This window comes from Canis lupus, chromosome 10, assembly GCF_048164855.1.
Source record: "Canis lupus baileyi chromosome 10, mCanLup2.hap1, whole genome shotgun sequence".
NCBI classification, from domain to species: Eukaryota; Metazoa; Chordata; class Mammalia; order Carnivora; family Canidae; genus Canis; species Canis lupus.
Window position 1 is genome coordinate 7595754 of NC_132847.1, and position 25501 is coordinate 7621254.

Genomic DNA, 25501 nt, shown 5'->3' on the forward strand with positions numbered 1-25501 from the left:
GGAGAATGTATAATTTAAATTTTTCCAGCACGATTTATGCCACCTTGTCCATATCTCCCCCACATTCTCCTTACACCATGACTTGCTTCTGTTCTTGGTCATGATCTGGATCTCTTCTCTTTTGGCCTCTCTTCCCATGTGCATTCCCTGAGCTTTACGGATCCTGGGAGAATGACTTGGGTTTTTGATAATCATTGATAGACCATCTCTTTTTGTTTTGGGTTTTTCCAGTTGAGGCTACAAGGGTTCCAACATAAAATTATCATTATTTTGCCTCTGAATAAGGGAATCCCAGGGAAAGAAAATAGAAAAGCTGATGGGAATAATACCCAGGGACCAGAATCTTCACAACTCTCCAATTATTGCCAATGATATTACCACCTGTAGTTAAGATAATGATGTTGCAGTTTTCTGAGTATTAATAAGCTGATGAAATCATGTGATGCCTCAGGATAGAGTCTCTGGCTTTATTTATTTGTTTATTTGGGGGCATTATATAAAGACACTGGAGGAACCTGTAAAGAGTGACAATATTTCCCTTTTGGGCTGCTAGGAAATACTATAATGTCATTTTTCTAGTTAAGAAAAATCACATGGTAATGTCACGTAATCAGAACAAGAGGTGATTGACAAACCTGTCATGCGTACACATTTTTCCAGCTTCTCTAGAGATTTAATACATTTCGGCAGTCATTATAATTGTGTTAGAATTTATTCGTTGCAAAACCATCAAAGTCAATGAGCTAAAATCAAAGTTTATATTAACAACTCCAAATAGTTCCAACCTTTAAATTGTTGACATGGAAACACATCTTTCTTCACCTTATCAGAACTCTGCACATGTGCCTATGTGGACTCGGTCCTGGATTAATCAGAAATGTACTATTCGATCATGCCTTCAAGTCAGCAAGAATTATGAAGAGAAAATTATTATTCATATATTCTGTATATCTACAGAAGACAATCAGTCTAATGGCGTTACCATGTTGGCTGTTTTTCAGTCCTGTTTTATTAAACTGGTAAAATCCTTAGACAACCTGGATTTTTCCAGCACCAGAGTAATTAACAGATGTTTACTTTAAAGAAGAGGTACAAACCCTATTTCTCTGCCAATGTTATATTTGAAAGTTGAAAGGTTTTTTTTTTTATGAATTTAGTATACAGCATTAAGAAGAAAATAGGATGAGGGAGATAGTTTAATAATATAGTTTTATATTCCAAACTGCAGATTCTTAAACCAGGTTAGAAAAAGGCAGTGAAGGGATTTGAGGTTAACCATGGAGCTTCAAGAATGTAGATGTCTAATTTTCTGTGGCTCCTTGTGCTTTTTTTTTTCTTTCACATTTCCCCTTTACTTTGTTTTATGTTCAGTTTAGTTGACACACAATGTTATGTTAGTTTCAAGTGTACAGCACAATGATTCCACAGATTTATAGGTTAGGCTATGCAGCTATTATGTGTCCCCATACAAGGCTATTATAATACCATTGACTATATTCCCTGTACTATGGTTTTTATTGCTGTGCCTTCCTCATCCCATAACTGGAAACTCTGTCTCCCACTCACCTTCACCCATTTTGTCCACATCCCCTCAAATCTCCTTCTTTGTCAACCATCAGTTTGTTTCCTGTATCCTGGTGCCTTACTGGAACTGTTAGACCAATCATGGGGGGAGGGGATGGCACTTGCTCATCTGGGTAGCAGCTTGGCTCTGATGGCCAGAGTGAGGATCTCAGTGCCCTTTAGTGACTTTACTATCCACCTGGATTGCTGTCCTAGGATTGCTTTTGTGCAGACAATGTTTGGGAAAGTGTCTGGTGCAATTGTCTACTTAGTGTTTAACTATTCTCCACATACAAATTAAGGAAGGTAGGATACTTAATTCAGAAGGAAGTGGGAAGATCAAGACAAAAAGAACCAGTTTACATATATCAAAATTCATTTTTGAGATTTCCTCTTCACTGTATCTAGGTGGATATGAAAAGTTTTAAAAGACTTTATTTATTTATTCATGAGAGAGAGAGAGAGGCAGAGACACAGGCAGAGGTAGAAGCAGGCTCCAGACAGGAAGCCTGATGTGGGACTCGATCCTAGGACCCAGGATCACACCCTGAGCCAAAGGCAGATGCTTAACCACTGAGCCACTTAGGTGTCCCAATATGAAACTTAGAGTACAGACAACTACTGGGACATAAAGTAATTAATATTGCCACCTTTGTAGATCTTCAGAAATGTTGAAAAGTAGACTCACTGTGATTCTACTCTAAGAGCCTTATCCTTTTTGGAACAGAACTTCATTTTTCTTTTTCTGAATTCGTAAGACCATTAGAGAAAGGATCATGACTGATACTCCAAGTTATTGAATAAAATAAAAGGACAGATAATTTTACACATGACCCTAAGTGGGGGTGTGATCAAGATAATCGAGTCTTGGAATAAAGGGTACTGGAACTGCCATTTAATTGATAAATTCCTTTGGGTTTCAACCTTCATTAATAAATAAAAAGCTGTCTCCCCTTACTTTGTTAGCATTTAGGTCCATAGGCCTTAATTCATCCATCAATCCATCCATCCATCCACTCATTCATTCAACCAACACGTATTTATGAAGCATTTGCATGTGTCAGGCACTGTGCTTGACTTGTGGATGCAACAATTCTTCCTTTGATGGATTATAGGTGCTAATAGCTTGGGCTGTAGGGCCAAGAGAAGAATGAATCTCTGTCTCTTATAACTGTATTGCTAGGTCTTAGAAAACAGGGTTCATGTTTCCTCAGTGCCTAACCGAGGGCTATGTATTACTAAATGGTACCTTGACTTGGATACACCTAGGGTAGTTTTCCTTTCATTTAGAGCGTGCAAAGTCTATTTATCTAGATTCTTGCTAGCAGTAATAAGACAATCAATGTTATAATAGTTGGCATAGATCACACTTCCCCCGTCACATTCCATCAACTACTGCACACATCCACAGAGCCAGTGGCTAATCCAGTATTCATTCCTCATAAGGCTTTCTGTGTGGGCCCAAAGAGTCAAATAAAGCCATGAGCTCCCATCAGCATTTTGGCAGCTGGAACAAATTTGAGTTGTTATTGTCAACTCTGATAATAGCTCATAGACATTAATTAATTAAATCAAGAATAAATCCCCATACAATTATCTTGACTCCAATGGTATTTATTAAATTTGGGGGGAATTGTGTAAATTACCCCATTTTAGGCATTTTATTCACTGGATCCATGTGATTAACTTCATACTAGACTGTTCTTTGTGATAGATTTCTTAGTTTTGTTGTGAAAATTACTATTTGCCAACAAAAAGGTGGTTGTCTGATTATATTTCATGGGAGTAGAACTGAAGAAGCAAAAACATGTGAATAACCAAATCAAAAGTTGTTCACATATATATATATATTTTTTTTCTTTAAAGGTGTTATTTATTTATTCATGAGAGACACAGAGAGAGAGACAGAGGCAGAGACACAGGCAGAGGGAGAAGAAGGCTCCGTGCAAAATACCTGACGCGGTACTCCATCCCGGGTCTCCAGGACCAGGCCCTGAGCTGAAGGCGGCACTAAACCGCTGAGCCACCCAGGCTGCCTGTTCACATATTTTTATGTGACTCTCCATTATTAAATGTTGGCCATGATTTTTTGAAAGAGAGTGTTGTGGCACGAATAAAAAAATATATGAAATGCTAGTTTGCAAACTTGGTTTAAGAATTCAGATATGTTCATAATGTTAGTAGCCATCTTCTGGAAATGTATGCTTAATGGAACCAAATACTTGGTATTCAAGAATTACCTAAGGGTTGAAGACTTCTCTTGCCTTTAGCAAAGGCATACTGTGGAAAATTCACTTGCTATTCCTCCTGCCTTGGACTTCTGGCAAGGAGCCAGGTAGCTTAACAACTAAATGTATGTTAATTTCCTAAATAGAATCTTAGAAAACAAGAAGTCTTTTTAATTTCTGAGGAATTGGGGACCAAAGGATTCTGCAGTGAAGCCAACAGCTTCCAGACTGGAGTTCTACAGGTGACGAGTAATCATAGATCTCCAGTCTCCCTCTGAGGTGTCTGAATCCCTACATTTCTGTGGCCTTAGTAATTGATAAAATTCTGCCATAGGCATTGGTTTGTTCATTCATTTCTCCTCTAGAAGGGGAAGCATCATTATGTCTCTATTACAGATAAATAAACTGAGACTCACAAAAGTGAACTAATAAAGCAAGTTTACATGGCGGGTAAGTAATAACATGGAAAGTCAAGGGACTTTGGGTCATATCAGTCAATGTCTTTCTGTCTTCCTGGACACACATGGCCCAGTTCTCTGTGGCTAATCTCCCTCTAGGCCATGCAGAGAGAAACCATTCAGGGTCATAATTTCAGAGACACTTATTAAAGGTCAATATTTTCTTAGCCAAATGACTGTTTTTGACAACTGTCACCATATGTGTCCACTGGCAGAGTACAAAAGTAAAAATGGTATTATTAATAAACAGCAAAGTCAGTCAATGACAGACTGACTTTATGAATATTTCACAGACTATATGATATTGAAATTACAAGAAAATAAACATTGATGTTAATATCATTGATTGGAGGCTCCTTTATAGTCAACAAATCAATATATCATTTTGGCAAAAAAGTAATTAAATGATAAGATCTAAAGAAGTTTATCATTTTTGCTTTTAAATTTCTTCAGGGCTATGAGGGTATGTAAGCATTCCTATTTTCTTTTATTGGTTTTCAAACCTTGTTGTGCATGTGTTTTAGTGAGGGATCTGTTGAGAAACAATCTGACAAATAGGTTTTGGATCGGGCCTGAGACTCTACATTTCTAATGAGGCTCTGGGTATGGCCACCGCTTCTCCTGCTTCTTGAAGGGCCACATTTTCTGGGCTGCACTGACCACTAACATTTGCGTTAGCCCCTCCCCTGTTACCTATGGAAACTTAGCATCCATTTTGAGTAAATGATTAAAAATGAAGTTGTCTGTAGAGATTTTGTTTAGTTTTTTGCATCTTTTGTTGTAATAATACGTGACTTCATTCAAAACGTGTTGCTATCGTTTACACTGGACTTGTTACATGCCAGATCAACTGTCAGCTCACCTCACCTTTTCTGTGACTGTCTTATGTAGCCAATGACTCATATTCTCTGATTTTTTACCTTCAAAATGTTCTTCTTCCTGTCTAAAATGTTGATTCCAAAACTTGATGCAATTTTGCCTTGCCTAAGCATTTTCTCCCATGGTAAGTAAGTCCCTGTTTCATGTATATGGTTACTCAGAGACATTTATGGACTGTAATCACATTCCCTGCTGAGTCTCCTGTTTTCTAGGCCATAAAGACATAGTCTCAGACTTTATACTCTCTTGCTTTATATTCCTAGTCCTCGTTACATGTGTTCAGTCCTTTTTGTATTTTTATACTGGTTCCCTGTTTCCTCCCTAAATTGGGGGTGGGAAAAGTGAAGTTTCTCTATAATTGAGAGACTGTGCTGATTGAGTCCTTAGAAGGGCTCTTTCCCAGGGATCTGAGGCACAGCAGGAAATGGGGCCATAATTGAGTGGGTAGAGCTCTGGCCTCTTTTTCTACAGCCCAACCCCCTCAGTACTCCTCACATTGATTGTTCATATTCCCATAAAGTGCATAGTAGACTCCTTGTACACAAAGATATGTATTTTATGGACTACTTCTCTGCTAAGATTCCTTGGGGTCTTAAAAATCTTTCTCAGGCTATTTTGAATAAGGAAGTAAACACAATTTTTAATGTTTTCAGATACTTGTGCATATGTAAAATAAAATCCAGTACAGAATGTCATATATATTAGTCAGGGGTCTACCAGAGAAATAGAAGCAATAAAAGATAAATATAAGGAACTACATTGCAAGGAATTGGCTTTTATGATTGTGGTGGTAGGCTAGGAGAGTCTGGAAACCACAGGCAGACTGTCTAGAAAGGCAAGCTAGAAACTCAGGAATGAGCTGAAGCTGCATTCCATAGATAAAATTGCTTCTTCTAGAAGGAGGCCTGAGTTCTTCTCATATCCTTTGAACAATTGAATCAGGCCCACCCAGATGATCTAGATTAGTCTTCCACCTATAAAGTCAACTGATGATAAACTGAAATCACATTTACAAAGTAGTTTAACAGCAACACCTAGATTAGTGTTGGAATGATGGATACTGTAGGCACACCAAGCTGACATAAAACTATCATTTGACACATGTGACTTTTAGCTACATCTCTATAATTTAAAGTGTCAAGCCACTTACCTACCAATGGGAAGTCACTAAAGATACTCTGCTGCAGCACTGGATCCCTTCCCTTTTGGTAAATGGTGGTTATGCTCCTCTTTCTGTAGTTGAACTCATTCATAGATAAGTATCCTTGCTCATGTGTGCAGAGATTCTCAATCCATGGATAATGGTGACTTTCCCATTTCTCAGTGGCCATAGGTCTATGCCATGGCAACAGAGAAACCCATAACATAAAGGAATGTCTCCCACATTTGAATCATTTTAATATAACCTTCATGAATTTTTTATGTCTACATGCATTATTACTTTTAAACACATATTCTAAATAGATTACTTCCATGGGTTTGCTGTTTTGGAGATTGAGGTTTAACACTATCTAACTTAAAAGCATAAAATTCTGTATTCAAAAATAGTCAAGTTTGAAAGAAAGGACTCGATGGCCAGAGCCATGAGCATGTGATTTGATGCTGGGGAAACTCAGAGTATATTAGGAGTTCCAAGAACAAAGGACTACGGTTATATCATTCTTAGAGGGATAGTAAACATAGTCCTAGATCTGTAGGAGTCAGGAAGCTTGACTGAGACCCTTTTCTAAAGATGAGATCCTAGAAGGCTTGCCCTTTCAATGCAAGAAAAATATCTCCAAATATCCAAGGGAAGGGACAGGAAAGCTGCAGGTAAAAAGAAGAAATCCCCTAAGAAATCAAAATTGAACTTGATTAAGCATAGAATTCAAACGTGTTTTACTTAAGAATATTTTGAACTGAAACTGAAACATTAGTGTAAAATCTGGTCCCACTGTGATGAAAAGCAAACAGAACTCTTCAGAAAGGACCCTTCAACAATATAGGGCACATAGGAATTTCCATAAGTATCGGTTGAGGAGCACATATCAGTGAAGAGGAGCTCATAATGGGAATTAAAGGTTCACACTCACAAACCATACAAGAAAATGTATACACCTAAGAGAAAGCAAGACCTAATATCTTAAGGACTTGAGTTAGTTGTCTGATTCTATAAAATACATAACTTTAAAGTGATTAAACTAGGAATAGAAACTATAGTCGAGGAACTAAGATCTATTAGAAGCAAAATATATTTGTGGAGATCTAAAGAGAACTTTTGGAAATAAGCAAGAGAAACTGAAACTGGAAAATTTGGTGGGTAATTTAAAAATTATATTACTTGGGTTATAGATTCTTCAAAATATTAAGCTTTTGAATCTCTCAAGCACAGGTACTTCCAAATATTTAAATTCTGCTAAGGATGAAAAGGTAGATATTTGAAAAAAAATTTAGACATATGGATTTCAGTCAGATTTTCCAAACCTTTAAAAAATTGGCAAGTTAAGTCAGTTATGTTTTCTTCAATGTTTTATTTTAGAGGCAACATATATTCCTATTCCTTATTAGTGATTATAAAACATTGTAATGGGATGGGACATCACTCCTGTAATTAGATCATCTTGTGTGGCACTCATGAAGGGCTTTTGGAGATATTATTCAGGTAACAAATGAGTTTCTTTTGAGTTTAAAAAGGAGTTTATCTTTATTGGACCAGACTTAATTGTTTGAAAGCCCATAAAATGAACTGAGTCTTTCTTAAAGAGGGAGATGTTTTCCTGCTGGCTTTGCAAAAGCAAATGTTGTAAAAAACACCTATTTTTCGGGGAACTATGAGCAGCCTTGGGACCTAAGGGGGAATTCTAGTTGATAGCTAGCAAGAAAAGAAGTTAGCCATACACATGCATGGAGAAGAATTCTACTAGCCAACTGACGGAGATTGGGAATGGATTTTTCCTTAAGCCTTTGATATAACTCAGTCCAGTCCCACCAGGATTGCAGCCTGGTAAGACCCCAAAGCAGATAACCCTATAGAACCATGCCTGGACTTCTGAATCATGGTAACTGTGAGATAATAAAAATAGGTTGTTTTAAGCTAATAAGCTTGTTGCAGTATGTTATGCAGAAAGGCAACAGAGGCATTCACCATGATAGTGTTTATGCCAGTGGTATGGGCACACTGGATTATCCCCTCAGAGGTCAAAGACAGTTGTTACATTCTTCACCTCTTGGACCTTTGTGGTGTTGAAGTCAGGCTAACTTCTACTTTAGATGAGTGTTCTCATCCATTCTTGAGGGCCTCTCAAGGCCACCGGATTAGAAGAGGGTCTAAATTAAGAGGTTTCTACAACAGGTGCAAGTGGTTCCTAAGTCTGTATCGCCCAGAAGATCTGATGAAGTTAAAGGTATCTATTATTGATAAAGATGCCATGAGACATCTCTGACCCATAGGATAATTTTAGCAAGATCATGCCTTCTGTAAGAAATGAGTACTTTATGTAAAATGTATTTCCTGGGATACTTTACCATAATAAAGACTGAAGGCCTGACTAGGCCTTTTGTGTATGCAACTAGAGCTACCCATCAGGAAATGTGTATTATCAGATGCACCAAGTCATGAGATCTGGCCAGGCAATAGAAATCTGTTTAGGATGAAAATGGCATACTTGGGATCAGGCTCGGGTAGAAACAGAAGATACTAACAAATTACATAAATAGGTGAGCCAGACGTGTATGTCTTCTATGACAGCAGCCTGTTCATCAGCTACTAGAATGGCATTATAAGGATTTCTCTATAACCAACTCTTGAAGCTGAAAAACTCAAGAGTAGTCCACAGATGGGTCACTGTGGCAGATGGGTGCTACTCTGGAGTACTGTTACATTGTAGTTCCACTCAAGGCTAGCCCTGTAGGCCATTGTAAAGATAAATTCTTTTATTTGGCAGACATATGAACGATACACTTAGTCATTCACTTTGGAAAGAATTGTCTGGAGAGGCGAACATATACTGAAAGCCTGTTTTTTTTTTTGTTTGTTTGTTTTTTTTTTTTGTCCAGCTGGTCAAGAAATTGTGGAAAAGCATAAAGATAGGCTAATTGGATTGGCAGAGAGTGTATGAATCTTTGTATTTCATTGTAGAGGATGCTCTAAGAGACCAAGTGTGCAGGATGACTCATTCAGTACAGCTTCTCTCTCAAGTCACTTTTATACCACAGTGGGCACATAGATGGTGGCCATGATGGTGGAAATGAAGGCTATTCTTGTACCCAATAATAAGGGCCTCCTCTTGCCAAGGCTGATGTGGTTCCTGACATTGCTAATTGCCCCACTGGCCATCAGCAGAGAGAGACATTGAGGTTTTAATCTTTGATCTTGCACCATTCTTTGGATAGGCTAGACAGCTACCTGAACTAGAGTTGCCAGATAGAGCAAATAAAAATAAAGGATGCCTCATTAAATTTGAATTTCAGATTAACATTGACTTACTCTTTAATGTAAGTATATCCCATGCAATATTTGGGACATAGATTTATGACAAAATTCACTCATCATTGATCTGAAATTAAAATTTAGGTTGGGGTTACATTTTATTTGGCAACCCTAATGGAGAGTCAATCATTTACACCAGATCCCTTCTATTTGGTAGGGGGAAGGGATGCAATGATTGTTTTTACTGGAATCTGTATCTATTCTGGATATGGGTTGGATTTTCTCACCCATGTTGTTTATAGAATACCTGATGTTTCAAAAGGTATCCACACAAATTGTCTTGGATCAATAAACTCATCTTATAGAAAAGGAAATCAGAGAATAACTAAGGGATATACTGGTCTTATCTGTACTCTATCTCTAATGAACAATCAGACTAATAAAATGGCTTATTTGTCTTACCTAAGGTACTGCTTTGTTAATGATAATCTGGAGAGTTGAAACCCCATATTGTCAATTTGTGTATTCCTTAAATCTTCCATCTCAGACACCAGGAAAGTTGTTTGGCAAAGTTCAGTCCTCATTCATTACTTTTAAAAAAAGTTGAAATCCTTGACAAAGAAAAAACAGGGTAGAATTTCTTTAATCTGATAGAAGGTATCTACCAACAATGTCTAGCTAGCATCATTTGGTGAAAAAGTAGAAGCATTCTGTTATTAATAGAGCCTTCTCTTCCAACTTCTATGCAATGTTGTCTTGGAGGTCCTCTCTGCCACAAAAGGAAAGGTCAAATAATGTAAAGGCTAAATGTCAGGGGTCCCTCTGAGACACAGTGGCTGCAGTGCAGTGTTGGAGCAGAAAGTGAAATTTCGATGGGCGGAGGAGTGAGTGGGTGTGAAAGAGTGGCAAGGCGAGAGTGTGGACTACTTGTGTAAGAAATATGGCCTTGAGGAAGAAGAAAGAGATAGGGTCATCCCTTGAGATGGTCACGCAATTTAGGAAGATTTCAACAGTGAGGTAAGAAAGAGTAAGTTATATTCAACTATGAGTGTGAAGGAACCAATAGGGGAGGGGTGAAGAAAAGGTAATGGGTATAGCCATGCTAAATGCTCAGGTGCCTAAGAAGGAGGAAAGAAAGGGGGCCCAAGAGGGAGAGATACGTTGATTTTTTTTTCTCCAATCTTACGGAGTCCTAAAATGTATCTATTTCAATATACAGTAAGATTTTTTTGGAACTCACTCATTTATAATTCAGACTCTTTCAGAATTTGAGATTATTCTAATGGAAGCAGAGCTCAAGTTTATAGCTTTGTGGCAAGTTTTATTATTATATTATAATTGGCTTTACCAATGAAATCAATAGTGTAAAGAGAATGCGAGAGGAATGTGTATCCCACTGAAGAAATCTTTAAAAAAAATAGCGAAAACTTAAAGCATTCTATTTGCATATCAGCAGTAGTGTGCTAATCACAAATTGCTCTTTTGGACTATAGATATTAAATAGGCTCTTTGGTTAATAGCAATTGTTAGCCTGGGGCTATAAAGTAATATGATGGCTGTATTCCAAAAATATTGTGTAATTCCTTATTTTTAACTTGGAAAGCCCAACACCTTCCGTCTTCCAATTATTCCAAATTAATGAGGTTTTGCTGCATTGCAAAGAAGGGAAACTGGAGAACATGGCCCAATTTGCTGACCAGTACTAGAAACTTGAATCTCTGTCTCTCTTTCTCTTTGTTCCTTTTAACGCAAAGCACTTTTCCAGAGTCTAATTCAAGCTGAGCTCCTTTCACTCACACCTGGTACAACTGTTGGTCTCCACTCCGCACCGTTAAGTGGAGGTTGCCTGACAGTATAATGTCCTTCCAGACTCAGGGCCTCTGGATGCAGAAAGCCAATTTACTTCTTGCTGCTTTGTCTTGGGCACCTCACAATGTGCTCTAATGACAGCTCAGCAGTTTTAATAGCCCTTTTTAATGGCTAAAAACAGACCCAGTCTGTCCAAACATAGCCTATTCACCAGCTCTCGTCAAAACAATTCAGTTTTGCTATATGATGATGCAGCAGACCATTGGAAAGCAGCCACACAGACTCTATTCAAGTCCGAAGTTAGACCCTGAGGCAAAAGCAAGTCAACCCAAGCAATGGTTCCTATTAAATACTTTTTTTTTTTTTTTAACTCTCTGTTTCTGAAACAGGGCTTGTGTTTCAGGAGGACAAGGCAAGCTCCATTTGCAAAAGCAACTGAGTGCAATTTAAAAAAATGATTAGAGAAATTTCTTCTTTTGAGGGGTGGAGGATTTTTCATTTTGACGGTGGTATATTTAAGAATAAACACCTCCATTTCACAGCGTAGAGAAGAAAAGCTGAGGCTAGTTTGTAGGTACTTTAATTCTCAAAGCAAAGGGTCTGTGACCATTTTATTTTTCTTTTAAGTCAATGCATGAGCAAAGTATCTGCATCCTTACTATGACTTTTTGACTTTTATTTCTTGGCCATCAGGTGGTTTTCATCTCAAGTTCTTTTCGTTGTCCTGACCTACAAAGATAAAGCAATAAAGGGAATACCAAATGACACTTAAAATAAAAAATAACTAGTTTCCCCAGGCTCCCTTAGGGATGTAATTTTAAAATGTAAATGTATTAATGATCCTTCAGTGAAAAAGGTTCTTTCCCTGCAGTCTTCTTTTTTTTTTTAAAGGTGGATTTCTAGGCAATAATTGAATGTACATTTAATGGTGCTGCCATAAACGGATTCATTAAACTGTTCTTGTCATATACACAAAAATTATAAAAGTTCGATGGTTATTATTTGTCTTGGTCAATGGGCAAGGCTACAGCTTTTATTTCAGAATGAACTGTGCGTCTAATGAAAAATATGGCTAATAGCAAAACTGTGTTTAAAAATCACTGATCCCTCCATTGGCACTTTAGTAGTAAAGACTTGCAGGCCTGCATGACAGGTGTATGAACACAGAATCATTACTAAATATGACCTTTAGGGATGGAACTATGGTTGAAAGTCTCAAGAAAAAATTAAAAATTAAAACTTGATTTTTAAGGGTGCTGTCTTTTTAGCAGACTTAAAGCAGTTCCTTTGTGTCTAAGCAATGGGTGGCATGGTCATTGAAGCCAGGGGCAAAGAAATAATCCCTTCGTCAGGATTAGTTACTAAATGAAATCTGTAGCAATCCTTAAGCCATCAGAAAGGTAAGGAGAGTGGACTGGTTGAGGTTAAGTTATCGACGATAATGGAGCCTAACTAGGGGTGGCTGTTGAAGGGGAATGTGTCCAGGGGACCATGAGCTACTTCTGTATCTCCTTGTTGGACCAGGATGCCTAACATGTGTAGGGACAAACTGTTCAAGGACCAACTTGGAAAGCCAAGAGAGGATCAGAGACTAATGCTTCTCCCTGGAAGCAGAACAAAACAGCCCAGACCTCATGGAGTGCAGTACACTTTCACTGCATATAGAATGGAGTTCCCCGTGGCTCCTCCTGCTTGAACTCACATGTCACTGTAAAAAGAGGTAGCTAATTCAAAGAAAAGGTCTAAGAAAGAGTCACAGATGAACACAGCAGTTAAAGCCGAAATGCTAGCACAGCCTCGGTATCATAGAGTTCTGGCCTATGGCGCAATGAATGTACCCTCAGAACTATAAAGTGAGTCTACCTTATGTGGCCTATGCCTCAGGTTAAGGATCTGACCAGTGTCTAGTAAGGCAGCTTGAACATCTACACTTGATTTATTTTTTATTATTAATTTTTTAAAAGATTTTATTTATTCATGAGACACATACACACACACAGAGGCAGAGACATAGGCAGAGGTAGAACCAGGCTCCCTGCAAGGAGCCTGATGTGGGACCTGATCCCGGATCCTGGGATCATGCCCTGAGCCAAACGCAGATGCTCAACCACTGAGCCACCCAGGCATCCCTCTACACCTGATTTAATTAACTCTGTAAATCCATCATATTCTGAGATTCTGGGTGTCAGGTCTGCCCTTGATAGAGTCTGAAGAGGTCTCACTAGGGTATGTGAACCTATCAAGTCATAACCCCAGTTTGAAATAGCTGGCACTGGCTTCAGGGGACAGAGATGCAAACTGTACTCTATATGTCGTTGTACTTACACATGTGTCTAGTTGAGAAACATCTGGAGGCCTGTGCATGAATACATCAGTGTTTTTGCGGTGGAGGAACGTCCAATGGAAGGGATGCAGATTATTCTATTTTGTCATGCCTCAAGTCTGCTGTTCTGTGCTCTGAAAGGGGGACAGCTCCCAGGCTCCCTAGCATTGTAATGCCTCAGGCAATATATCAAGTTCATCTAGAGTTGGTGGTAAAGCAAATAATTTATAAAATCTCTACTTCTTTGTCCTTCATAGTGAGTTTTGCTTCAAGCTAGTTCTAAAATGTGAACAAGAGTGTCCCAAATAGTGCCTAATAGGGAGAGCAAGCAAGCAGGAAGGATCTGGAGCACATTTTATATTTTAGCACCTTTAATGAGGTACTCAGAGCCTGTCACTCATGTGATTGACTGGCTGCCTTCAATATGCTTTCCAAGGCATTTAAGAAGTGCAGTATTTTCTTTTCTCTGTTGCCTATATTACTGACACTAAATATTTAATCACTAACTAGGACCACAGTAGCTGCTCCTCAGAAGTGATGAATAATGGGCCCCTGTACACTGGTGAACTCCCTGCTGCTGCATGATTAGGTTGACTTTACATGGAGAAAGTGTCCACGGATGGCTTACTGCTTGTCTTGAAAGACGAAAATATAGTGCTGAGACCCAGTGAAATTTCACATGAGAACCCTGCTTTGTCTTTGCCGTGTGATTACAACAGTGGTTGGAAGAATTAGGCTTATCAATTTTTTTTCAGGCCCAGATGTCTTTTAAATCCATTCTGAATTTATCATCTTCAATTGCTATAATTTCTTCTTGTACCCAGACTTAAGATACCTTGCTTTTAACAAATAGAGAAACTGCATCATAGAGAAATGAAATTATTAATCCTTGATTGTGCATCACTAATAGTGTAAGATCAGATGAGGATAGTCTGATTTATTTTAAGAGGCTCCTCTAGCAAATCTCAGGTGTAGAATGTCACTGCTCTGGTCTTATCTACAGAAGCAGTGAGACCGGGGAAGGTACCCACCTTCCTTAACTTCTAGTTTTCTCAGAAGTAAACTTGGGACAGTAGCAACTCTCTAAAATGGAAATTTGTTACCATGAGTATAAGTAATGCATGTAAATTGTCTAGCCTGGTGTTTTATAGATAATAGTTTCTTTGCATTTGCTGACATTACTTGTGCATATTTAACTGGTCCTTCCAATACAATGCTAATAGCAGTTTCTGTCTGTGTTTGTTTGCTGGTGCTGCCTCAAAAATGTGTCAAAGAGTGAGAGGCTAAAATGACAGAGAAGTACTTTGTCATGGTTCTCGAGGCATGGCAGTGTTGCTTCCTTCTGAAGCCCTTGCTTATGTCTTATCCTTGGCTTGTAGATGGCCATTTTCTTCCTGTGTCTTCACGTGGCCCTGACTCTATGGAAGTTTGAGTCAAAAAATCCTTTTTTTAAAAGATATTATTTATTTTAGAAAGAGAGAGAAAGCGAGCACAGGGGGTGGGGTGGGGGGGAATGAAGTGATGGGGGAAGGCAGAGGGAAAGGGAGATGCAGACTCCCCACTGAGAAGGGAACCTGACTTGGGGCTTGATCCCAAGAATCCTAGCCAATGGCAGGTACTTAACTAACTGAACCACCCAAGTGCCCCCCACATTTCGTTTTTTTTCCCCACATTTCATTTTAAAGGGACACCAGTCATACTGTTTTAGAGGCCACCTTAATGACTGCATTTTATCTTATTCACCTCTTTACAGATCCTGTCTCCACATACAGTCACATTCTGAGATGCTGTGGCTTAGGATTTCAGCATATGAATTTGTTTTGTTTTGTTTTGTTTTGTTTTGTGGGGGGAAGGGAGCAACACTTTGAATCTGTAATATTAATTTGGAATAATAAATTACCTTAATCTGGTTTACTTCATTATCTTTTGGGGACACATTTAGTGTAAGAGGGAGAAAGAGCAAATAATGTATTTTTGTGAAATATGAAAAAGCAGTTGCTATTTTCTCCATATGTGTAAAGCCGTATTTGACTTCTAAATAAGTGATTTTACCTTGTGGGGCAACTAAACTTAAACTTTTTTTTTTCTTCTGTGGTTTTCCATCAGGAAGATGATCCCAGGAAGCATCAGTAAGGAACTGGAGAAGATGGGGCCGTTAATTCTGGGATGCCTCAGCTCATGAATATGTTCTGTGTGGGCAGCTGGAGCTCATTCCTACTGGGGAGACCTGGTGGGAAGGCTCAGCAAATGTCTCAGAGTTGTCTAACATAAGGGATGAGGAAACTGGGTGTTTACACATGAACTGCTGTCTCATCTTTTGAGAACTGCTTGTTAGAGGGATGATCATTCCTGGAAATTCTTTCTATTCCTTATTGACAGGATTGAGGATAGTCTAGTGGTTGCAGGGAGCCCCAGGTGGCTACAGTAAAAATGGTAAATGCAGGTGACAGGAGCAGGACAGTGCTTTCTTTGGATTGACTCTGTTATGCCTTTGGCTTTATGACTGGCTTTTTTGTTTTGTTTTGTTTTGTCTCACTTGATTGCAACTAGTAAATGTCAACTTTGGTGGTTGATCAAAAAAAAAAAAAAGGCAGTTTTAAGAGTTCTAGTGCAGCTGTAAAGCCTCTTCACTGTCAAGTACAACTACCTATATTGTTATGAATGGCAGTACAGGGTTCAAGCCACATTGGATGGAGAGTAAAATGGAGTAAACTGGCAAACCACAGTGTCACAGAGTAGTTAGGGCTACTGGCTTTGAAGCCAAACCGGCTTGAATTTATATTTTAAATTTGAGCCTTCCATAGAGGAATTATTACAATTAATAAGATAATACCAATAAACAAAAGGGTGTGGGGATTTATCTCAAGTGCATTTCAGTGATTAGGGAGTTCTCTTTTGATTTAGTATCAGAAAATCGACTTTCTAGTCCTCAATAACCCAATCGGAAGTCAAGTCCTATGCTTTCTTCCTTTGTCAAAAATAAGCAGCATCAAAACCTGTGGATTTTTGCCCTTTTGACTCAAGAGATTTTGTGAGATTCATTCCTATTGATGGAACTTCTGTACTGTAAGTCATGTGTGAATATGAGTTTCGCAATCCACAGCAGTGATATACCAGCCTTTTCTTCCCCTTAAAATTGTCAAATCGGGATTGAGATATAACATTGAAGTCTCTCTAAGACTGTGTTGCTTCTTGGCCATGGATCTCGAATACATTCTCTTCCTAGTTACCCATTTGGAGAGCAAAAGCACCGAGTTTAAATTGGAGAAAACTGGGTGTTCACATATTTTTGGGTAGATAATGTGTAAGTTCAGATAGTATCCTCTGACTCTGGTTTGGTAAATCTTAGCAGCCTGGTTCTGTATTTTCATCATCTGTGTTACCCTCCATCTCTGAAATCTTGCCCTTTTTGCTCTGTTGCAGGTGCAACCTTATTGATATCAGATGAAAATTTCACTCTTGTGCAGACACCTTACCCTGAACAAATGCTTACCATTTAGTGAACTGTTCCTAGCCTTATGTTAGGGAAACTCCCTCCCCCAGGTTGTGGTACTTGTGTGCTCGCTCCACATTCTCTCTCTCTCTCTCTCTCTCTCTCCCTCTCCCTCTCTCTCTCCCTCACCCTCTCTCTTCCTCTCTCTCCCTCTCTCTCCCTCCCTCCCTCCCTCCATTCCTCCCTCCCTCGCTCTGTTCCTCCCTCCCTCCCTTTCTCCTCCTCTGGGCACATTTACCTTTGGTTGGATAAAATCATTGTTCTTTTTGATCCACTTTTCAGTATGTATGTATGTATGTATGTATGTATTTATTTATTTAAATTATGACTGCCTCCTGTGACTCACATCTTCCCACCAAACTCAATTTTCCTGTCAGTCAACCCCAGAATTAACCTTTCTAAAACAAACCTTTGTATTTGCCAAATGTAAGCTTCAGGAAAGTTGGATGGTGGTTATATGATATAACATGGTGCAGGGGTATTTCTTGACAATGATGAGGTTTATTTCTTAAATACCATAGAGCTTGAGGTCAGAAGTGCCATCGTGCTTAATTGACTGAGTACAGCCCCCTTTTGTCCTTCCTTAGACATGAATTCCATTCTACTTGAGTCATTCTCTTTCAGCTAAATTGGCTCCCATCCCACCCTGTCTCATCCCATGCCACCCTGTCCCGTCCTGTCCCATCCAATCCCTTTCTAATGTGTGCTGGGTGTGAACCCTGAGCAAGGCAACCCAATTTAAGTCATCTGTAAGATTTCAACCTCTCTTAGGGCCTGAGGAGGAGTTTAATAGTAGACAAGCAGGAATTTAAGTTCCGGTTTATTTTTCATGCCAACCATGTTATTCAAATATAGCTGGTGTGGTGTGGTATGGGTTAGGAAGAAGTACCTCTCCTTCAGGGTAATTTCCAAGGTTAACCCAAAGCACATATATGGTCTCTGCTCTCCATGGGGTACAGAGGAGGCACTTTCCATGAAATTTAAATTTGGTTGTAGAGATACGAACAAAGAACAAGAGCAATGAATAGAACACAGTAATAAATATGAGTGGGCATCATCACACTCCAGCTAATGACCCAGGAAGCTGATGTTCTCTGCTAAGGTCATGGGCTCTCCCTGGCTCATCTGTTCCTTCTCTGCTATGATGCTGTTAGTCTCCCAATAGGAAAAGCTGGGCTATTTCATTCAGAAACTGAGATGCTACTACAATTTCTTTTCTTTTTCTTTTTTTTTTTTTTTAATCTTTTTTTTGCGGGGGGGGGGGCCCTTAAGTGAAGATACAAAGGATATCAAATAAATTTAAGTTTCTATATAGTTGAATAAATGAAAGCATATTATTGTGGGAGAAAAAGGAAAAATAATTTCAGGTTGGTTGTTGAAACTATTTTAATGGAAGAGATTAACACTCAGGTGACATTTGAAAACCTTTACAGATTCACTGAAAAGACTTAAACAGCCACTAAACTTAAGACAACTTAATTCAAAGCTGCATTATGTCTTTGCAGAAACAAAGGTACTTATTCCATAAAAGGAAATGGCCTGCTGGCTAAACTTGGCTGTGCTGAGTATGGTTTTTCCAACTGAGTTTTTGATCATTCGAAGTTCATACCACATATAACATAACAAATGGAAAAAATTCCCTAATGTCAGTGCATTTATTTTGGATCACAGTAAAAATTGCTAAGATCAGCATTGTTAAGTTTACACAATTCATACCTGTGAGTTGATTTGTTTGCTGTGGGTTATTAATTTTATTTTGAAATAACTTCTAATTTAAATGTGTAAGAAGAATACGAAAACCCTAATGAATTCTTCATCCAGATTCATTAGTTATGAGCATTTGGCCCCATCTGATTTCTCATATTCTCACTCCACATATCAATATTACCTCTTTTTCTAATCCACTTGAAAGTGAGTTGCAGATGATACTTCTCTTTCCCCACATATATTATAAGACAGTACTCTTAATCAGTTGATGGAATCTATTTACATTTTGCCGATTCTACAAATAGGCTCCTTTAGAGAGTTGTTTTTCTCTACTCCAGGATGTAAATCAAGATAATGCATTGCATTTTGTTGTCATGCTCCTTTGGCCTCTACTCTAAAGAACTTTCCCAGCCTCACTTTGTTCTGAATGAAATTGATATTATTGAGGAGTACAGGTAAATTATTTCACACGCCATCCCTCAATTTGGATTTGTCTCAATTTTCCTTTTACTTAGCTTCACATCACACTTTTACTGAAAGGCCCATGTGGTCACCTTTTTCTGTTAACTTAGATCACTTGGCTAAGGTAGTTCGCACTAGGTTTCTCAACTCGAAAATGAATGTTCTCCTTTTATAACTTAAAGGTGTTTTGAGAAGAGATGTTTGTGGACCATGTAAATATGCTGTACCTAATCAAACACTGACTCGCTAACTGTAGTGTCTATCGGTGATTCTTGCTTTGGTCAATGATGACAAGGGTGGTTTTGAAATGGAGTGACTTTTAAAATTTTGTCATTTTACGTTTTATTAGTGGGCCTTCCAGTGGCTTTTTAATTTTTCCTTATTTATATCAATACATACTAATTTCTTTTATTGAATAGGTTATAATCCATTAATGCTATTATCTTGTTTTGAATCTTAAAGTGACCAGGCATTATGAAGTAGAGTAGATACCACTGTGGTTCCAAAGCTTAATAATCAAAACGCTACAAGATACCATGCAGCTTAGAGGAATAAATTGTTCTGTCTTCTCATTCCTCTCCACCTACTACTCTCTGCCTTGGGAGTCCAACCTCTATGTCCTGCAGCCAGAGGTTCTTTTTTGCTGTGGTTTCCTCGTGGGTTTGGCTTATGAGGAGCGCTCCTTATAAGTGGAGGGAGGAAGCGTAATGTGATTAGCTTTTATTTATTAAGTGTAATCATTCAAGAAAATTTAATTTATTGAGGTATTTGTAATTTGGGATGATAGGCTGTCAAATTCAGGGCTGCCAGTTATATTCTCTCAGTTCTTGGAAAATACCATACAGTTTTCTGGCCTCAACTTTTCCTGGTGAGAATCTTGTCAGTGTAAGTGACAGAATTGGTCTTCATGAGTAAAGGTACAATTCTTAACTCTGGATGATTGAGATATTTTCATTGTCCCTATTGTTCTGCTGTCTCTGGTGTGTCTAGGCATGGCTTTAAAAAGGATCTTGGTGAGGATTTGTTCTGGCTTCTAGAATCAGTACTCTAAAAGAATTCAGGTATTTCTCACTTTGATATTGAGTCTTGACATTCTCTTGACTGACTCAGAAAGAGTTTGGAATTTCTCATGGTTTTATTTGTGTCTCTTAGCAGCTTCTCCATATTTTGGCTTGATTTCTCTACACTTCATTTTATTTATTTATTTATTTATTTATTTATTTATTTATTTATTTATTTATTTATTTTTTCTACACTTCATTTTAGAAGATGTACTCATCCCTACCTCCAGCTCACTGGTTTTCACTTTAATTCGCTGTTGAATCCATCCACTACATTGAAAAACGCTCATTTCTGCTTTTCTTATTCAGAATTTCTTTTTGTTTCTTTTAAAATCTAACAACTCTGAACATTTTGAACATGCTTTTTTAGATTTTTTTCTTTCTTTTTTCTTTTTCTTTTTTTTTTTAGTAGGCTTCATGCCCAGTGTGGAACCTAATGTGGGGCTTGAACTCAAGACCCTGAGATCAAGACCTCAGCTGAGATCAAGAGTCAGATGCTTAACCAACTAAGCCACCCAGGCACCCTTACTTTAAAAAAAAAAAAATAGTTGCCATCACATCCCTCCATTTTCTAATGGTGTCTAGGCTAATATTTGTTTCACTGCTGATTCTTTTTCCTGGAAATTCTGTGGTGTTGCATTTTGTAATTTCAGGATGTGAGCTTATCCTCTGTGGTGATTTTGATGTGGGAAATTCTGTGAGGCCTGTAAGGTGTTTGCTTCTGCCAGGTGCCCAGCCTTCTTGTTAGCCTGGGGCAATTTTTTATGTAATTCCTCAATTTGGAGATTACCAAACCATGTGAATAGTATAAATTGGAATTCCAAACTGACAAGAGGTATAGGTCACTCTTAAGCATTCTGCCTCAGTCTTGAATAAGATTGGCTGATGACCATGTGTTGGCAGATGGTTTGTTATAGTTGACTGTGAACAACTTCACTGTGAACCTGAGACAGGGTCTAATTTAATGCAGAGATGCCTCACTTTCATTCCACTTTTCCTAGGTCCTTCGTCTTTTCTTCTTGGTGCTTAAACACCCACACTGAGATGAGACCAAAAATCCTGTTGAGGAAAATGGCATCCTCACACAATTACTACTCTTACTCCTCATTTACTGTTCTATTTCTATTTTTTTACAGCTATTTAGATAAACTTCACCTACCATAAATTTGCCAGTTTAGAGCAAACATTTCAATAAGTTTTAGTATGCTGAATTTTTAACTTTCACCACAAGTAATTTTAGAATATCATCATTCTCTCAAAAATAAACCCCAAATCCTTTAGCAGACCCTCCCAATTTCCCCCGATATTCACAGCTCGAAGCAGCCACTAATCTACCTCTGTCTCTATGAATTTACCTATTCTGAACGTTACATGTAGATTGAATCATACATTATGTAGACACTTGTGATTGGCTTTCTCTTAGCATAATGTCGAGATTCATCCATTTGTAGTATGTTCCAGTCCATTCTTTATGTTGCCAAGTAATAATCCATTTTAAAGGTACACCACATGTTAGGTTTTCATTTATCAGTTAATGAGTGGTTAGGTAGTTATCCATTTTGGTTGTTATGAGTAATACTCTTATGAACACTCATGTATGCATTTTTGTGTGGATATGTTTTTTTTCTCATGATTATATACATAGGAATAGAATTGCTGGATCTTAGAGTAACTCTGTGTTTAACTCTGGGAAAACTGCCAGATGGTCACATCATTTTACATTCCCACCAATAGTGGATGAGGGTTGCCCCTTATTCACATCTTCTCCAACACTTGCTGTTATTTTTATCTGATTGTAGCTATCCTAGTGAATGTGAAGTAATGTCTCACTGTAGTTTTGATTTGCCTTTTCCTAATGGCTAATCATGTTGAGCATTTTTTTCATGTACTTATTGGCCACTTGCGTATCATTTTTGGACAGATACTTATTCATTATCCTTGGCCCATATGGGAATATTTAATAGGATATTTGTTTTTCTAATAATGAAGTTCTAAGAGTTGCTATATATTCTAGGTACAAGTTCCTTATGAAATATTTCATTTGACAAATTATCCCTCATTCTTTGGGTTGACTCTTCACTTGCTATCCCAAAATTTTGTAATTTTGATGTAAATTCACCTTACTTTTTCTTCTGTCATTTCTAAGAAACCATTGCCTGGTCCAATGTTGCATGTTTTCTTCTAAGAGTTCTGTAGGTTTAGCCTCTACATTTAAGTATTGAACACAGTTTGAACTAATTTTTGCATATGATGTGAGGTAGGAATCCAAATTAATTCATTGGAGCATCCAGTCTTTCCACCACTTGTTGGAAAGACCATTCTTTCCTCTTAGAATGATCTTGGTAACCTTGATAACAATCATTTGACCATAAATGTGAAGGTGTAGAGTTGGACTCTCAATTTTGTTCTGTATCAACACCTCTGTACTTAAGCCATTGTCACACTGTAATGTGTACTCGGGCTTTGTAGTAAATTTTGAAACAGAGTATGAGTGTAAGTCTTCCAACTTGGTTACTTTTCAAGGTTGTTTTGGTTTGGATTCCTTGTATTTCTGTATGATATTTAGGATCAGCTTATCAATTGCTACAAAAAAACAGGCAAGGTTTTGGGGGGATTTATTTCCTTATTTTTATAGAAGTATAAGAACATACAGTGTTAGTAGTTTTAGGTGTACAATATAATGATTCAGCAATTCTATACATTACTCCGTGCTTATCAAGATCAGTGTGCTCTTAATCTGCTTGATCTATTTCACACATATTGCCACCTACTATCTCTCTGGCACTCACCATTTCTTTGTATTTGAGTTTTTTTTTTTTCTTTTGGTCTTTCTTTGTTCATTTGTTTTGTTTCTTAAATTCCACACATAAGTGAATCATATGGTGTGTCCTACTTTAACTTAGTTTACTTAGCATTACAGCTTTTAAGGCCATCCATGTTGTTGTAAATGGCAAAACCTCATTCTTTTTTATGACTGAGTAATGTTACATTTATATATATGCCACATCTTTTTTATCCATCTTCTGGTGTGAACACACACTTGGGTTGCTTCCATGTCTTAGCTATTGTGAATAATGCTACTATAAACATAGAGGTACATAAACTTTTTGAATTAGTATTTTCAATTTCCTTGGGTAGAGACCAAGTAGTGGAATCACTGGACCATATGATAATTCTATTTTTAATTGAGGAATATCCATACTGTTTTTCAGTGGTTTCCATTCCCAACAATTGTGCATGAGGGTTCCTTATTCTCTACATCCGTCTCAACACTTATTTCTTGTGGTTTTGATTCTAGTAATTCTGTTGCATGTAAGATGGTATCTCATTGTCGTTTTGAGTTGCATTTCCCTGATGATGAGATATGCTGGGAATCTGCTCATTTGTCTTTTGGCCCTCTGCATATCTTCCTTGGAAAATTGCCTAGTCAGATCCTACACCCATTTTTGAATTAGATTACTTGTGGGGTTTTTGTTGCTATTGTTGGTATTGAGTTGTGTAAGTTCTTTATATATTGTAGTTACTAACCCCTTACCAGATGTAGCCCTTGCAAATATCTTGATCCATTTAGTAGGCTGCATTTTTGTTTTGTTGATTGTTTCTTGGCTGTGCAAAAAACCTTTTATTTTGGTGTAGGCTCAACAATTTAACTTTGCTTTTGTTTTCCTTACCAGAGGAGATATCTCTAGAAAAAAATAGTTCTATGGATGATATCCCAGAATTTTTGCCTATATTTTATTTTAGGGGTCTTATGGTTTCAGGCTTCACATTTAGGCCTTCAATCCACGTTGAGTTTATTTTTTCTGTATGATGAAATAAAGAGGTCCAGTTTCATTCTATTGCATGTAGTTGCCCAGTTTTCCCAATACCATTTGTTGACAAGACTTTTACCAATAGTACATTCTTGCCTCCTTTGTCATAGATTAATTGGGCAGGTGAGATTTTGTATGGACTGTACTAAATCTGTAGATTAATTTGGAGAATTTTGCCATCTTAATACCAATAAATCTTTTAATTAATGAACATGGAATGTCTTGGCATTTATTTAGATCTTTACTTTCTTTCAACATTGTTTTGTAGTTTTCACAGTAAACGTTGTGTACTTGTTTTGTTAAATCACAATTTTTAATACTATTTTAAATAGGATAGTTTTCTTGATATTTATTACTGTCCATGATAGGAGTCCAGGAATAAAATTTATTTTTATATAGTTTAATTATTAATTTAATTAAAAAGATATTTAAAAATATTAGTATCCTGTAACTTTGGTGAACCAGTTTTTTAGTTCTAAGTGTAGTGAATTTCTTAGGATTTTCTCTATATAAAATAATGTCACCTACAAATAGAGGTAGACTTACATATTCCCAATCTGGTTGTCTTCTATTTTTCCATCTTGCCTCATTGTCCTAGATAAATCCTCCAGTGGAATGCTAATAGAATTGATGAGATCAGGCATCCTTATCTTGTTTCTGACCTGAATGTTAAAACCAACTTTTCACTTGTGGGAAAATTCCCACTAAGTCATGGTATAGCATCACTTTTACATTTGGCTAGATTTTGTTAGCTCAAATTCTGGTCAGGATTTGTACATATGTATTGATAAGAGTAATTGTTCTATAGTTGTTTTCCTTGAAATGTCTTTATTTTAGATATCAGAGTAACCCTGGATCATGGCTCAAGTACTAGAGACTCTGCCTGTCTTAAGTACATTCAGTAAATTTTCTTAAGTAAGTGTTCTTTTAGTTGGTATGTATGTATTCCATATTATAGATGTAGCAAATTACCACCAACCTGATGGCTTAAAACAAAGAAACCTACTATATTGTAGTTCTGGAGGCCAGAAGTCCTAAATCAGCAACACTGGACTAAAATCAGGGTGTCAGCAGAGTTGTTTTGTTTTGGAGGCTTTGAGGGAATACCCATTCCTTGCCTCTTGCAGCTTCTGGTGGCTACTAGCTGTCCTTGGTTTATAGCCACATCATTGTGATCTCTCTGTCTTTGTCTTAAATCTTCTTCTGGCTCACTCTGATAAAGATACTTTCATCTGAATTTAAGACCCACTAAGATAATCCAGGATAATCTTTCCATTTTAACACAATCACATCTTCAA